At 35.9% G+C, this 15,135-nt stretch overlaps 1 pseudogene; it reads left to right on the top strand.

Moving 5' to 3' along the window:
- The first annotated feature begins 9,262 nt into the window (after nucleotides 1-9,262).
- LOC143682984 (olfactory receptor 2T29-like) lies at nucleotides 9,263-15,135 on the top strand (annotated as a pseudogene).

Raw genomic sequence — 15,135 nt, 5'->3', positions numbered from 1 at the left:
ACCAAAAATGATTTATAGGATACACTCTTTGTAGTCCATTTCTAAGATGTTCATTTATAACATCTCAGTGAGAGATGTATTTACCTTAGATCACTTGTATGTTCTTCCTAGATTGACTGTCAGTCATGTATCTATTAGCTACCCTAAGATATGAACAGTGCAATGTTTAATGCAAAATATACCTTTTAAGTATATAATCCCAAGGGTAAGTGAGTATTATTCTGCATTGTTTGTAATGTTACTAGGAACATGTGAAATAGATTATCCTGAAAACGAGAACTTCATGCTCTCACTGGTTTGTAAAACAGATGCTACACAGTGAGGCCTTGACATAATACCATATTTTTGAGTGTCTGGAGAAGCACCCTGGCCTAGTAGACATGCCAGTTTTTAAATCATGCAAAGTTAGGTTGGGTACCTGTTTCTTTTAACTTGAATAAAATAATTTAACTTGCTTTAAGTATACAACTTAAAAATCCAGAGGTATTATTCTCATCTAAAAAAATGGTTCTACTAACTCCTACCTCAGAGTATTCAGGACTAGAATAAAGGATATAACATTGCCTGTTACCTCTTGCATTAAATACACTACAAAAACCTAGTAGAACAGAAAACACTATTTCTTGCCTTATGAGTGTCCATTATTTCTATCCTCAATAATCAATGGGTATATAAAAATTTGATGCAAGAGCCATAGTTTAAAAAACTGCGAATTCAAAATTGTGACGAAATTAGGAAATTTGTAATTATTTAAAGCTTTGCATCAAGGGCAGTGGGAAAATATGACCCAGAGGCATTGGGTGAATAACTATTTTGGGCATGGATTTGAAGAACATTTTCATGCAATATTAATCTTCTGTCTTTAAGAATTGTGAAATAGTTCAGAGGAAATAAAAAACACGATAAAAACAAAATATGCAGCTAGGCAAAAGGAAATTGAGTCATGGATTGTGAAGAGTTAAATTGTGAAAGCAGTCAGTGCAAATATTTGAGTAATGTTACTTGATAGTAAATATTTGCAAAATTGATTTAGTGAATGAACAGGTGGGACATTTGGTGAGGTAAAATAAACCAGAAACAAAAGAACAATGGTATGGTCTCCTTTAGAAGATGCTTACAAGAAAACAGGGGCCTAGATAGTAAGCTTTTATAGCAGACACATTTAGTCTGGAGTGGTAATTATTATTTCTGGATTTTGAGAGGCTGATTATATATATGACCTGATATTTAGAGATAAGAACAAAGCTGATCAGGTTGGGATTAAAGTAATTCAGAACACAGGGGTAAGGAAGACAATGTCTACATTTTAGAACCACACATACTCTCTGAGACCAAAGGAAGAAAGATTTATTTGGTCTGGAACCAAAATTTTCTGTAGCACATAATCTGAAAAAAAAAAATTGATTTAGTGCCTGCTATGCACCAGGCATTATACTATTAGCTGGGCATGCAGTGTGAATGAGAAAGATGAAATTCCTGTGTTTTTATTTTGCATGTCTGTGGAAGAGAGAAACAGCAAGTTAAAAAGGTATCAAAAAGTAAATAATAAGACTCCAATATTTCACATGATACTTTCTGCAAGGGAAAAAGCAACAGACTATTGTAACTGAAAGTAACCATACAGGATGCAAGAACCAGAGAATAATTTCATGCAAAGGGAACAGGAAGAGCAAACGTCTCTTGCTGTAGAAGTGTGTCAGCAATAAATTGCCGGCATGACTTGGGAAAGCAAGTGTGCAGTGTGCAGTACCTCGGATGAACTCAGCTTCTCTGCTCTAAGTTCCCATCTTCATTCCCCTGAACTCATTTCATTATTTTTCCTTGCAAGGCATGCTGAATTAATTATATGTTTATTCCATCTCAACCAAACTGTACCACTTTTTCTGTTTTCTCACTTTCTACAAATACGTTTACTTCATTTACTTAACTTCTCCCAGGTTAGAGTGCAATAAGGTATTAAATTGTGGAGTTTGAGCAAAACTTTCAAGTTTGTTTTTAAATATCATGGGTTCTGAAGTAGGGTAGCTGCCACCAGAGCCAGAGCCTCTACAGCCAGCCCCAGAGGCCAGGCCCTTAGCGTTGCCACGGCCCTCAACCCCTCATCCCCACAGGGGTTGGAAAAAACCTCTAAGCAGGGCCACACCTTGGATCAAGAGGAGATGCCTGAATTATAGGAGAGCAGAGTCCTACCCAAATTCCGGTTATGATATACAGATACAAGGCTGAAAAGCAGCTTTCTGTACTGGATAAAACCAGGCTGTGTGAACATGAATGAATTAATCAAAATGATTGGAAGGAGCCTGCAGCTGAATGCTAATCAAGCCTTCTTCCTACTGGTGAACTGACAGAGCAAGGTGAGCGTTTCCACACTGATTTCTGGTGTGTGTGTAAACGAGAAGGATGAAGGGTTCCTATATATTGGTATCTGCCTCTCAGGAGACATATCAAATGAAATGTTAGTGTAAGGCTGGCAGATGCCTCTATTCCAGAACTTTTAAAACCCTTACACCAAGGAAAAAAAGTGGGTTGGGGTGTGTGGCAGGAGGAGGTTCCCCATTGAGACAGTTCCATCATCTAATCCCAGGCCATAAAAACAGCAGTGTTCCCACCTAGGGGTTTTAGGAAGTTGTATTTGCATTTCACACAAAAGCAGCCCCAAATGAGCACACTCAGCTTTGGAGAACTGTATTATTTAACCTAGGGCATCTTGTTTTCAAATTTTAGGAGTATTTCAATTATAAAATACTTTACTTTGTTAAGTATACATATATATTTATTATTTTAACTTTGTTAAGTTAAAAATATATCATGGTTCAGGTTTTCCTTATATATAATGAAATAATAAATCCATGCTAGTGGCATTATGTGATAATTTGTGGATTAAAATTAGACTGAAATGTTTTTATAGACTTTTTCACTTTTTAAATTCATTTTCTGAACACAATAGGTAATTTAAAATATATGAAAGAAAAGTTATTTGTAATCCCATCATCACATTTAATATGGGTTGTAAATATCGGTTTCTTATTTTCAGTATGTTTGATTAATAAATAAGGTATATACACATGTAGATATAGTGCATACTATATATTACATTAAATGATATATAATCTATACAGTTGGAATCGGGCTGTATATTCCTCTAAATTTACCTAAATATTAAATTTGTTTAAATGTTATTATTTATTTAAGTGCCATCTTGTGTTAAAACACTTTTTAAAAGACCCCTCTTTTGAATATTTTTTAAAGTTTCATCATATTCCTTCTTAGTAAAACTTACATAATAATTTTCCTCTTATTTTGAATGTAGGTTTAAGGCCTGGCCCGGTAGCCTCTGGCTGGAAGGCCCCCCACATGAACTAAGACCGTGAACATCTGGGCATACAGCTGTGCAAACTCAGCCAATCAGGACCTGGCCTGACCAACAAAGGACCCCACTGCACACGGCCCCTAGCTATGCCCATTGCACACGGCCCCTAGCTATGCCCACTGCACACGGCCCCTAGCTATGCCCACCCCCCACCCCAGCCCTAAAGTGCGCAAAACTCCAACCTACCACAGGAGGCCCCATAGGCATCGTCAGCACCCCCACTAGCTAGCCTATATCTAACCCCACCGCCCCTAGGGGGCGCGACTTCCCTGGCCCGCACCCTGAGCACCCTGACCCGGGAACCTCACCCCAGGACAATAAACTTTTAAACTCGGACTCAGTTTTTCTGATTTCTCAGTTGGCTACCGTTTAAAACCTGACAGTAGGGTTCTACTTTTTTGCTAATTTAAATCAATACTGAAATGAATAGCTACGTGAAAAACTCACATATCTGTGAGTATGTTTTACATTTTAAAAAGTGTACCTTTTTGATTAGTTGTTCAGCCAATTATCCATCGAAGATCTGCCATAGCCATATACCACAGATGGCAGTATTTGGGAGCGTCTTTTCTACTTTACTGTAACACCACTGATAAGCATTCATTTCTCTTCTCTGCAATTCAGTAAATCAAAAAGGGGGACCCCATTTTGGCCTTGACTGGTACTTTGATCATTAATATATTCTTTTATATTTACTGGTCTTCTTCAAATTCTTCACTGATATGTTTCCTTGTGCCAAGTTTCTTTTTTAAATTGATATGTTTATCTTATGATTAATTTGCAAGAGCTTGTTATATATTAAAGAATTTAAGCCTTTGATTTTTATGTGGCTGACATAAATCCCCCATTAAAAAAAAATTCAATATGGTTTATGTCTTTTTCTTCTCTTTAGGGAGTATTTTTTCCTTTATTCAAACTCTAATTAATTTTCCATAGTATTTTCTCATTGCCTTAATTCATAGCTTAGGTACATCTGTACTCATACTTTTGTCTAGTTTTTCTTTTTGATATAGTTTCTTAATCAAAACACTTAATTCAAATATTTTTAGTGTATAATAGGATATAAAATTTATTCCTAGCTTGTTACTAAATTTTGAAAGCATTTTTCTGAGTAATACTTTTTCGGTTCAATGACCTACAGTGCAGTTTTGCTGCTAGTACTTTCCAAGAGTTAGCATTCTGCTAGAATCCTGTCTGGAACCATGCCTTCCATTCCCATGGCTATGGCCAAATTAACCCAATCTCTCTCTTCTTCTTAATTATATTTGTTCTGAATTATGGTGCTAGAAACTTCCAGTGTTTTCTTAAAATAGTATTTAATAGATTAATATGTAGTTGTTAGCTCTTCATAGGTTGTTTCTGACTAGGGGATATAATATGCCACATGTATGGAATAATCAAACTTAGGGTCATTTTTTTTTCTTCATACAATACCCCCCACCTCTCCCCTCTAGGGTCATTTTTAAACATATGGTTTGCTAAATACACCTTTATGTCTTTCAGTATGAGTGGGTTTAAAATTCACTGCTGGGATATGAGAAATGAAATAGTTTCTTATGCTATTTATAATAGCACAGTAAAAGTTTTGTAGCCAAACAATTATAACAGTCAGTTATCACGTCTGTTGTACTTTCTCCTCCTTCTCCTCCTCTGACCCCTTCCTCAATATTTAGGGATCTTTAAGGAATGCCTGTTCTGACTTTTTCATGCTGAGGAGGGGTGTCCACACTAAAGGACAGGGGGAGGTAATAAATCAATAATCTTGGAGAGGGTGGGCCCTCTGGGTTTCAGGATTTACTGACCTAGAAGCCTTCCAGGAATTACAGATTCCAGGAAAGCAAACTTAGTGCAGTAAAACCTTTATAGAGTTTCAGTTTGAGCCCTAGATGTTCTAGAGTCATATATAACAGAGTGAATAGGATTTTACAAGCAAATATGACCGCTGAATCACTATATGAATGGGCCTTTTAGCCTTCAGTGTCAGAGCATCTAGAAGAAAAAAACCTGAGTTGTTGGAAAGGTGGCACATGACAAACTCTGGGATCTGTTCTGTAAATACTTGTTCAAGTATGCTTTTAAAATGACAGTTTTCTTTCTTTCTTTGCTTTGTATATATGTCATATTTTACAATAAAAACATTTTTTAAATGTCAGTTATTTGAGGGTATGGGTGTGTGTTTTAACATACAACTTCTGCAATTAATTTACAGCAAAGAAACTTGAGACTAGGCATCTAAAAATGCACCCTGCTCTGTGAAGTTCTACAGAACATGGCACAAATGCCTTCCAAGTTCAGGGAAGTTGTATGGCTTCTGAATTTATGAAATTCTGAAACTTTCCATCTTCAATTTTTAAACTTTCCATTTAAGAATTATAAGCAGTTTACCTGAGATGGGAATCAGCTCAGTGACCGAGTTGAGCAGAATCTAACCCTGCCTCCATGGGTTTCACCTGGATTTGAGGTCTCACCTCAAGCTTCTCCACACAGCCTGACTTCCCAATTAAAGACATGGTATAGTATAGACATCCCGTGGTGGGTCAGAAGGGTGCGACCACTATTTTATTTCCATTTAGGAAAAGAGAATGAGGAGCACAGGAGAAATGGATTTCTCAGGAAACCTCTGGGGAATTATAAACTTGCTAATATTTACCTGCTGGCCCAAATTTTTGTGAAACTATAGGCACTGAAAAAATACTTCTCTTATTTTAGTAAATGAATGAGCTATCACTTTTTTTCAGTTGACACTTCTAGTTTACAAATTAACACAATTAAGCAATTGATTTAATATGATAAAATAACTTTATTTATTCATTCCACAAATGCTCATTGAGCATCTGGTGCATTCCCATCCCTATGCTAATCTAGGAGATAAGATAGTGATAAAAGAAAATTTGAAAGAAATAAGACAAAAACATTCTTTTTCAGTCTGCAATAAATTGCATATAATATATAACTACAAATAGAGGGCATTAAAGATATCAAAAATGTTTACAAAGGAGAAAACAGATTTTAAAATGAGATTTTTGTCCTTTAACAGTGAAATAGAAGATTAAAAACAACCATGTTTTTTTCCCCTCAAGCATACAATAATAAATAACTAAAGGACTGTAAAACAATAATTGTTGTACTATGAAAACCTGTGCAGTGTATATAAAAGGTCTAAAGGGCTTTCAATACAATTGAAAACCAGTTTTTTAAATTGAAAGTCATTGATTGATAGAAATAGAACACATTTCCTTAAAACGTAAAATACTTTAGCTAAAATCATACATGAAAAGTAAAAAGGAAGAATGACACAAGAATAACACAGCACAACAGAAATGTTATACCACAGTATATATTAAAAACATGATGAAAATTATTTTTCTTGAAATATAAATGTAATAAAATACATTTCTATGAAATAAAATCCAAATTGTATATATGAATTGGCAAAATAGTAATATAAGACAAAAACAGATTAATATTGAGCCATTGACTTTTTATTTTCCTCAGAAAATAAAAAAACATAATGAAATAAAAAAAATAATAAAGTTATGAAAAAAAGTAAAATTATTAACAGCCAAAAATTGTTAGGAATTGAAAAAGAGGCTTAAAATATTCTGAGGAAAATAAAGCAAGAAAAGTTAGAAAGTAAAAAGTATATGATAGATTTATAAGCCACCAAATGGTGGCAGACAAAATTATGAATTGTAATTATCATAGTGAAAAATATAGCTACAATAATAAAATAAATCAAATGAAAAATATATGCAAATATATTTGCATATGCAAAATATGATGTAACACATATCCTGGATAAATATAGGACAGCAAGCATAAATTGAGAAAACCCTAGAAATCTGGGCAAAAGCATAGCCATTTACATGGAGGTAAATATCATTCTGATCTCTGTATTTTCTTTAAGAATGTTAAATGATAGAAAAAATAGAGCAGTATTTACCAATGTTTTAGTGTAATATATTTTAAAAAGTTTTTTTATTCTGCAAGTTTTAATGAAGAGGAAAAGGAAATTCAAATGTGTGATGCTTTGGGAAAGGTAACTCTGTATTTCATAACAAAACTGAAGACAAACTTCAGTGCTCCAAATTGAATTTAAAAACTATGTTAGAAAGGTTCACGGCGGGACTTACGTTCATTTACTAATAACACATGAGGAACTATTTCTAAATATGACTAAATAAATGTAAATATCATTAAGATAGAATATAAATGTCACAAATCATCCCGATGTGGAAATAGTAATACTGTATAGCAAAGGAGATTGCAGAGGTTGGAGAGAGATCTGGGAATTTTAAAAAATGACTACTCCTCCCACCAATATATAAAAGCTTTCTTTTCTTCTGTATCTCCACAAATCCAGTACCTTTTTTAGGAAGCAATTCATTCACAATTTAAAACTGACTAATCTTTTACTAGAGATAAAAGTATACATATACCATTAAAGTTATTATGTTTTAAGATTTCCTTTCCAAAGTTCTAAGATGAATAATAAAACAAAAACAAACTCCATGCAACACAAGCAAGGTGATAAAATGTAATGCATTAATTTTCTTTTTTGGATGGAATAGTACAGAAATGTATAAAAATGGACTAAATAGACATTTAAATATATTACTAGAACTATAAAAGTAACCAAAAGACAAAAGTGATGAGCTTTCAAACACATAACAACACATAATAACATAATTAGTTATAAATAGAAATACAAGTAAAACCAAGAAAGTGAACCAAGGAAGCATACCAGAAATAAGATGCCACACGTGGTCTGAAACCTGTTTATGTTATACATAATGGAAATGGAATAAACACACATATGAAAAGAGAGAAAATGTTACACAGTGTTAGATACAGACTCCATCATAGCTGAAATTTCATGTTTATTTAAGTTCTAATACTTAGATGCATTTAAGTAGACTTGGACACAGGAGGCTGCCCTGTACCTTGGCTTTTTCTTTTCATGACGATAGAGACATTTTAATTTTTCTTCAGAGAATTACATTTTTCTTAGAATTGTCAGAAACACCAGAAGCAGTATGAAAATAATCAAACTACTAGCTCACATTGAGAGTTCCTTAAATTTGTCAATAATTTTGAGTAAAATCTACATGTTTACAATGCTTGTATTTTCATCCTTTATGTCCATTTTTAGAGTGATAATGCCTCATTTCAGATATCACACATTTTGTGGATTTTTATTTTTATGTTTGTTGTGAAGTTTGCTTTATGGAAGGGATTTAACTTTGCTGTATTTTATAATTGGTTACTCTGGCTTAGTATGTTTCTGATTTACTTTAATAGGTACATTCCTCACTAAAATCTTATTAGGTTGATTTTTATATTTTTATTAATAATAATATAATATTTATAGCAAATTTCTCATTTAATCCTCTAAACAATGCTATGTAATTGAAATTATTACTGTCCAGATAAACCCTTCTAAAGTCTGCCCTAGCCTACCTCCTCAAGTTGTCTTTGACTTTTTCCATCTTACTCTGTGCTCTTCCAGGTATATTATACCTCCTCCCAATTGGGGATCATATGATTTTTTTTTGCTATAGAGTCCTGGTAATTGCTAGCCTGTGCCTCACCATACTTCCTAGATTACTCCTTCCACCAAAATTTACTGTCTTGTCTACACCCTCTTCAAGCATCAGGGCAGCAGCTGAACTCTAGGCCCCACCCTCCTTAGGTATCAGAGTGGAGACCAGACTCTCTGCCATCTCTGGAGCACAGGCTGAATTCCCTTAGAACAGTGGGGTGGCAGCCAGACTCTCCTCAATCCCCAGGAAATATGCTACACCATATCTGGAACTTGGGGCATAAGCATTCTTCCTAAATATGCAAGGCGTGCTCTCTGAGAGCTCAAGGAAACTCACCCTTTCCACGTAAATGGATGGGCCCACTCTCCAGGCCCAAGGCGTCTTTGTTTCAGACCTCAGCTTCCACGGTTCTGCATTTGAAGTCATCGTTCCTTCGGTTTGTCCATGTTCTTCCCTTTCATTCCTGGATGGCAGTGGTTCAATTCATACGGATCTTGCAAAAAAACTTTTTGGTTTCACATGTACCACACAGGGATCCCAATTGACAGACGATGGAACTTTCCACAAATCCTTCCTGGATAACTGCGTGTCCAATCCTCATTCACATTGAAATGGCTGGTTCCATGTTCAGTCAAGTTCTCATGTAGGGCTTTATTCTCTGGTGACCCACTTTCTAGAATCTCAGAATTTTCCAGGCCATCAGCTTCTGGTTTCTTTGTACCCAAGAGTTCAGGTTGCAGCTTATCCCTTTCCTCACACATTTTACTATGAGCTACAAGGAGAAGCCAGGCGATGCTTTCAACATTTAATTTAGAAGTCTCTTCAGCTAAATATCCGAGTTCATCATTTTCAAATTCCACCTCCAAGAGATATCAAGAATCAATTTTGCAAATTCTCTACCACTTTAAAATAAGGGTCACTTTTCTTCCAGTATGCAATTATACATTCATGATTTCAGTCCAAGGCCTCATTGGATGTACCTTTAATGTTCATATTTTTACAAACAGTCTCTTCAAAGCAATCTAGGCCTTTTCTATCAAAAACCAAGTACCTGCAAGATTTAAGTCATCTTTATTCTGGTAAATCACTATCAACATAAATGTGGATTGGATTAATCAGCAAAGATTTATCAATTACATCAAGAATGTGGTTGAAGGAATAGCAGAACAGTTGGATGCTACTAGCTGAATAACCTGGGAGAATTAGATGACCCTAAACATAATGTTAGCTGAAAAGGGAGGCACTTGTATTGTGGTCAGTGGCAGTTGTACCTTTATCCCCAATAATACAGCTCCAGAGGAAACTATCACTAAAGCTTTACAAGGTCTGAGGAACTTATCTAAAGAATTAGTGAAAAATTCAGGCATCAAAAACTCTCACATGAAATGGTTAGAAAACCAGTTTGGGGAATGGAAAGGCATGGCACCATCCATGCTAGCTTTTCCAACCATCACAGCTAAGATACTCACAATACTTAGGTACAGCATTATCCCAGGTACCCAAAGGTTAATTTAGATACTCATCAAGAACTTCCTTAAAAAGGAAAATCCCTATGATGAAGAGTGTAAAAAAGTTCTTATCAGTTTTAAAAAAGAAAGTAAAATGTGAAAATTAAAGATTTAAAGAGAAACAGGGGATTTGTAAAAATCAAACTAAGTTCATCTCTCACAAAGGTGATGCAGGCAAGGAAAAGGGAGGGCCTCTGATGCAAGCTTAGAACTGGCACCGGATCCTTAATGACCACGATCATTAAAAATCTAAAACAGTAGGAAGTTCAAATTAGTTATATTTCCCAAATGGTCTGTAACTTCCAGAGTATCCGATCAGTGGAAAAGCAGGGGAGGGTCAGTGGGTCAGGCACAGGTATAACCATCTTGGGGTTCTATTGTTTGGTATGCCAGCCACCATTTTGTGTTTGGCTAGGTGCCTGTTCTTGCAAAATCGTGAATAAATTATTTCCTCCTCCACAATTGGATAAGCATTTGTTCTCCTTCAGGTACAGCATTCTTTCTAGCAGTTTCATAGACCACACCCAAAGCACAAGCAACAAAAGGAAAAATAGATAAACTGGACCTTCTCAAATCAGAACCTTCTGTGCAGCAAAGACCATTGTCATGGAAATGAAAAGACAACATATTCAATGTCAGAAATATTTAGAAAACATTTATCCTAGAAAGGGTTTAATAACCACAGCATATAAGAAATCCTATGACTGAACAACAGAAAGACAAGCAACTTAAATGAAAAATGGACAAACGACTTGAATAAATATTTCTTCAAAGAGAAAGTTCAAGTGGCTAAAGAGCATATGAAACGATATTCAACACCACTAGCTCTAGGGTAATGCAAACCAACACCGCAATGAGATATCATTTCACATGTACTAGAATGGTCACTATTAATAAAAAAAGAAAACTAATAGTGTTGGAGAGTATCACCCTACAATGACAATAGTTTTAGCAGGACTTTCTTTGACATCTTTGTTAAGCCTTCTTCCTCTGTTGTTATCTCTCCCAGCTTTTAGGTTGTGCTAATTGGTAGCCATTTGCTTCATGGTTTTTGACAATGGCATGGCATGTAACTGTTCTATAGTCTGATCCAGTTAAATTTGGGTCAAACTCACAGGTGATTTTTTGATACCAGTCTAAAGTTTGTCGTGTTGCCAGGAGGGCATTACTTAGCTTTCTCTTTCACTCTACTATACATGATGTCCTATGGTTTAGCTGTTGCTCTAATGGAACAACAGACTTCTCTTAAATATTTAATACCAAAATCTCCAGTGTTTTAAAGAGAGATATTAGACTTGAACTTCCCAAAAATCTATTCCAAATAAAGTAACTTCCCTTTGGCAGAGCATCAGTATGTATGTTCTTGTGTTTTCTTCTCACTCTGGGAAAAATGTCTGCAACTCTGCTCCAGAGCTGGGGGTGAGGGCAGTGATTTGCTTCTCTTAGAGTGGACTCATTACTTATATACAAATTTCTGGGTGGGGGTGGTGTACTCTATTCTTCTTGAATGCCCTCTCCCAGCATTGAGACTCCATCTTATGAGTGAGCTGAGGAAAGAGTAATTGAGGCACATATTCCCATTAACAACTCTAAAAAATCATTTGTGAAATAAAACTTAAGTAACCTTGTCATTTCCTTAGAGACCTAATCAAAATAGAACTATTTATTTTAAATTTGCAAACAAACAGTATCAAATACTGGAAAGAATTTATTTTTCATAAATATTTCCATGAGCACTGCTTGATTCTCAGTCTATGGTTAATTAAGGTCTTGGGACAAACTTCCATGAAACACACATTACCAGTTCCAAGAAAATACCTCAGTAAAAGTTAAAAAGACAGTTTGTCTGGTCCAGAAGTTGGTACACCATCTGCACATACCATTTCAGGGACTCTAAGATGTCATAGATTAGATATTTTACAACAAGAATTACTAAATTTATTCCAAATGGCCATTGAATACAATAAAGCATGGCTACAGTGGCTCAGGTTCAGCAGAGGACAGTAACTTGGAGTGGGTGACAAGTCCTAATACTGTAGTGAAATTGTATTACTATAAATAGCAATTTACATGATGAAACACAATTTTGTTCATTTGTCAAGTCTCAAACCACAGGGTAAAGCAGAAACCATATTGTAGCAAGCTTGTGAAACACGAGTAAGAAGCATGCTTCTCACAGTAAGAATGCTATAGAATGAATTCTACTTACATGTGGAAAAGAAAGATGAAACATTATTAATTCTAGGTGCTTAGAATAAATATTAAATGAAAGAATTGCTAAATCTGTTCCATGATACCTCCATGGGAGACATGCTATCATGCGCTCCAGAAGTGCATTTATTGAGGTTACTGCCATCACCCACATATTGTGTCCTGCATAACAAGACTATTCTACTGTCCAAGGCCAACATTTTTGAGAAAAAAAAGTGTTTAAGAGTATTTAGAGGAGTCCTGAGAGTCATGTGTGTAAGCAATCCACCCTTACTTTTCAAATAAGTGCTGCATTTTATCATTTACACAAAAATCTCACTAGGGTGCTTCTATTGATTTTTGAGCACCCAAGTTTGCACGTATCTGATGGATAATGCTGGCCTATGGAATTTTAAAAAGCAATTATGCTTTCTATTAGAAGAAAGTAGCAAAATATGTTATATATTAGAATTTCTCCCAAGCAGAAAATAAAATTAATTTTAAAGAGAAGTATAAACATCAACAAGGAAGGAGATTGAGAAGCATCACAATCAGGGGGCTTTCAAAAAGCAGAAGAGGTCACCCAAAGAATCACAGGTTTATATCTGGAAATTTAAAACCTACAGGCCACACTAATGATATCAATCACAGTAAGAACTCTCATGCCTCTTCATCAGTGGTTGGAATTTATGTTCTTGTAGTTGCTATTTCCCCTGGTAAAGGAATGCATAATGAAGGAAGCTTTGGAATAACATTAAGTATTCTATATAGATGATAAAAGTATTTATTTATTATTAACATAAGCAAAAAAGAGTTTATTCCCAACCAGTAAAGAAGAGATTTCAGCTTATATAAAACCAATCACTTATGTGTGTTTGAGGAATGAGCATTTCTGGAGACAGGAGTCATCTCATAATTGAGAGAGAGAAGAGGATATATATTTTTTGACAAACACGCATCCATATTTTTGAGGTGAGTGTGCAGAATATTAAAATCATTGAATCAAGTCTTGTTATTAGTCTGTAGGGCAAAAAGGATCGTCCAGACTTGAGTAAAAAAGAGATGTGATATGTCAACGTGTTAATGAACTGTTCAAATAATTAACCAAGAGATAAAAGAAGAAGAATATGTGAATTATGGATTTCAGAAAAAAACAGCCTCCCTCTTTTATTTGATTTCAAAAGCCTCTGGAGTCTACTGGGGAGTGCCAGAGGAGATTCTTAAAAGATCCCTTTTCAAGGGAGGATAGTTTTGTTTTTTCCATAGAGCTGGTACATGCAATATTAAGTTTGATATTAGCCAGAAGGAAAAACAAACAGTATGAGTGTACAAAATCCCAGGTGGCAGGACAAGATCAGGTATTGTCATCTTTAAGAATCTAATATACTGTGGCCAAATCAGGGCAACTGGATATCTTTCAATTTCCTATTTTGAAAGTATTTATATTTTAAATTTCTGGTAATACAAGTTCAAGGTGTGAGGATATTAAGCAAGAGATACAATTACCTTCTGTAATGTTACTTGGCTTCTGTTGAATTTCAGTTCAAATATAAAATTGAATGAAAACATGGACCCAAGAATGAAACCTCCCCTGACTTCATCATCCTGGGGCTTTTCCCTGAGTTCAGGCATCCCCACTTCCTCATCCTCATCCTCCTTCTCATCTACACCATCACCTTTACTGGAAACTCTGTCCTGACACTCCTCATATGGTTGAATTCTCACCTCTACACCCTGAAGTACCTTCTCCATCAGCTCTCCCTCATTGACCTGGCTTACATCTCCAGCCCAGTCCCCAGGGTGGCAACCAACTACTTCACAGAGGGAAAAAAAATTCTTTGGCATGTGCAGCTCAGCTGTTTTCTTTTCTTACACTTGGAATTGCTGCATGAGTCCTGCTAACTTCCATGGCCCTATGACTGCCATGTGGCTGTCTGTGACCCCCTGAGGTGCACGGTCCTCAGGAGCCCTAGCAGAGGTCTGACATATGGCCACCACAGCCTGGACTGAGGACACCCTTGCTGCTCTTGTCCATACCATCTGCACCATGCAATTCCCTGTCTGTGGCTCTAGGCAGATGAACTATTCCTTTTGTGAGATACCTGCCATCATGAGACTGTCTTGTGTGAACGCATCCACTTATGAGTTGGTGAAATTTGTGGCAACTATTTTGTTTCTCCTGGTTTCCATTATTCTTATCTTTCCCTCCTACACTTTCATCTTCCTGACTGTCCTCAGGTTGAACTCCTGTAAGGGGAGTATCAAAGCCTTAGTCACCTGCTCCTCCCACCTGTCTGTGGTGAGTCTCTGCTTTGGTCAGGCCATCTTCATCTACCTGATGCCATGCTCTTTCCACACACCAGAGCAAGAAACCTGAGGATGTGTTTGGCCCATGTTGACCCCCATGCTCAACTCTATCATCTACAGTCTGAGGGAAAAAGAAGTCATGGGGGCTCTGAGGAAAGCAATAGGAAATTTTTGCAATAATAAGATAGCACATAACTATATTGTTCCTTTTAAATGA

The sequence above is a fragment of the Tamandua tetradactyla genome, chromosome 5 (assembly GCF_023851605.1).
Source record: "Tamandua tetradactyla isolate mTamTet1 chromosome 5, mTamTet1.pri, whole genome shotgun sequence".
Lineage (NCBI taxonomy): Eukaryota > Metazoa > Chordata > Mammalia > Pilosa > Myrmecophagidae > Tamandua > Tamandua tetradactyla.
This window is presented reverse-complemented; position numbering and strand designations above follow the sequence as displayed.